The following is a 2,652-nucleotide window of genomic DNA, read 5'->3' as shown; positions in this document are numbered from 1 at the left end:
TTAGCCAGTTTATTTGGTGATACCTAGCACTGGTTAAAAGTTCAGGGATTGAACAAAACTGAGAGCAAGATGCTTTCTCTTTTCTGTATCTTGAAGCTGCAGTGACCACACTGTTATTTCAAAATTTTATTTCCTTATCACAGAATCACAGAATCGCTGAGGTTGGAAGGGACCTCTGGAGATCATCTAGTCCAACCCCCCTGCTCAAGCAGGGTCACCTAGAGCACATTGCACAGGATTGCATCCAGGCGCGTTTTGAATATCTCCAGAGAAGGAGACTCCACAACCTCTCTGGGCAACCTGTTCCAGTGCTCTGTCACCCTCACAGTGAAAAAGTTTTTCCTCATGTTCAGATGGAAGTGTCTGTGTTTCAGTTTGTGCCCATTGCCTCGYGTCCTGTCGCTGGGCACCACTGAAAAGAGTCTGGCCCCATCCTCTCTACACCCTTCAGATACTTGTACACGTTGATAAGATCTCCTCTCAGCCTTCTCTTCTCCAAGCTAAACAGGCCAAGCTCTCTCAGCCTTTCCTCATAGGAGAGATGCTCCAGTCTTATGAATCACTGCAGTACTACGATTTCATAGGAAGCAAGGTGGGGACTTAACGACAGAGCCTTAGGAAAGAGAGTAATCAGCACTGCAGCAGTAGTGTTGGAGAAGTGCTGGGAAGCTAAATCAGCACTTTATATTTTCATCAATACACATTTTCAAAGGGCTGAAAGCAGTGTCTGTACACTCTCCAGCACAGCCGCCATTCCRAGCAACAGGGGTAAGCAAGTGGTTAAAGCCCAAGGTGAGGAAAAAGCTGAGGAGGTATGGTCTGGATGAATGAACTCTTAAATGGGTTGAAAATCAGCTAGATGCCGGGCTTCAAGGGTAGTAATTAATGGCTTGATGTACAGCTACTGGCCAGTAGCAAGCAGAGCACTTTGGGGCCAATACTGGGGCCAGTATTGTTCACTACCTTCACCATGACTTAGATGACAAGACAGAGTGCACCTGCAGTTTTTCAGACAACATTGAATTATGAGGGGTGGTTCTCGCAACCAATACAATAGAGCTTCAGGGTAGAGGAGTTTGCAAAACTTAAAGATTGGGTCAACAGAAACCTCACAGAGTTTAACAAGAAGTGCAGTTTTGCACGTTGGGTGGAGTAGTGCTGTGCACCAGCACGGGCTGGCTGAACAGCAGCCCAGTTGAAAAGGATGTGGTTGTCACAGTGGTCACTAAGTTGAGTATCAGCCAACAGGGCATTTTCACTGTGAATGAAGCAAATCATAAACTGGGCTGCATTAGGAGGGGAACATGGACAGCAGGTGATTAGAAATTACTATCCCTTCTTATTCAGTGCTAGTGAGTCCACACCTGGGATATTGTGTCCTGTTTTGGGGTCCCGGTTCAAGAAGGACGTCAAGAAACAGGAGAGGTCAAGCAGAGGGCTACTGAGATGGTAAGGGGCCTAGAGTACAGGATTTGTGAGGAGAAGTTGAGGAAGCTGGGCTCAGTGAGTCTGGAAAAGAAGAAAATAAGGGGACGTATGATAGCAGTCTACAACTACCTGAAGGGGAATAACAAAGATGATGGAGCCAAACTCTTCTTGGTAGTGACAGATGGTAAAACAAGGGGCAGAGGCCACAAGCTGGATTCAGATTGGATTACCTGGATGGTGTTGCACTGGAACACGCTACCCAGAGAGGCTGTGGGGGCTCTGTCCTTGAAGGTTTTCAAGATAGGGATAGGCAAAGCCATGGCTGGCCTTAAATAGCACAGGCCATGGTCCTGCTTCAAGTAGAAGGCTGAAAGTTATGCCTTCAGCTTTACAACAAGTGGTTGGGCATCCCCCGAGAACAGCAGGAACAGGCTCAGATAAATATTTTTCTCCTCTTGGTGCCTGGGGAATGGGAAGCTTGCATCTGGTGCTGCATCTCTGCAATGCAATCACTGTAACCTGGATAAATTCACTCCAAATATTCAAATATTCATACTGGAGAATGTATACCTCATTAATGTCTATGAGAATGGGACAGTTGACTCAGAAGAGTACAGCTGAGACCCAAATACTGCTTTGAAAAGTTAGGAGTATATTTCTACAACTCCTTTCTTCCCCTAAGGGAGGAATATTTATTGAAAATTATTTATCATGCTGATAAACTACTATACAATGACACTTTCAAGCTTCATTCTTAAGGTGGTTCTGCCACATAAACTCTACCAGTTTCACTGAAGTTAATATAATMCACTGAAACCCATGGCTATTAAAATCCTGACACTGGCTGCTTTTATTGGATTATATCATCTAACTCGCTCGGATGTAAATTTCCAGCGATAACCTGTGCAGCAATAAACTTCATTCAGCCACAAGAGTGTGCATGTGAGAGGACTGCAAATCGCCGCCGCCAAACCAGAACTAGCCGGTATCGTAGGAATGAAAGAGCGTGGAGATTTGAAATTGCACGGAATGGAGACGCGGCCGGGCGGCAGGCGAGCTGCCCCGGGGGCAAGAGGCCAGGCAGCGGCCGCCGGCCGCCACGCACAGTAAACGCCGCGGCGCGGCGAGGTGAGCGCGCCCGGGCGCAGGCTGCCGCGGAGCCCGTGGAGCCCCGCGGCCGGGGAGGGCGGCGGGGAGCAGTGAGTACCCGGCGGGGCGCCACCG

General features: G+C 48.1%; 1 protein-coding gene across 1 annotated transcript in view; it reads left to right on the top strand.

Annotated features, from left to right (window-relative positions):
• Positions 1 to 2,515: 2,515 nt before the first annotated feature.
• Positions 2,516 to 2,652, top strand: part of SLC16A14 (solute carrier family 16 member 14) — a 15,148-nt gene continuing 15,011 nt past the window's right edge. Inside the window, exon 1 of the mRNA XM_026087035.1 lies at positions 2,516 to 2,556. The gene's annotated coding sequence lies outside the window, so the exon portion shown is untranslated. The remainder of the gene's footprint in view (positions 2,557 to 2,652) is intronic.

Source organism: Apteryx rowi, unplaced genomic scaffold (genome assembly GCF_003343035.1).
Source record: "Apteryx rowi isolate R43461 unplaced genomic scaffold, aptRow1 scaffold_70, whole genome shotgun sequence".
In the NCBI taxonomy this organism is placed as follows: Eukaryota; Metazoa; Chordata; class Aves; order Apterygiformes; family Apterygidae; genus Apteryx; species Apteryx rowi.
Note: the sequence above shows the minus strand (reverse complement) of the source record. Positions and strands in the feature narration are given on the sequence as shown.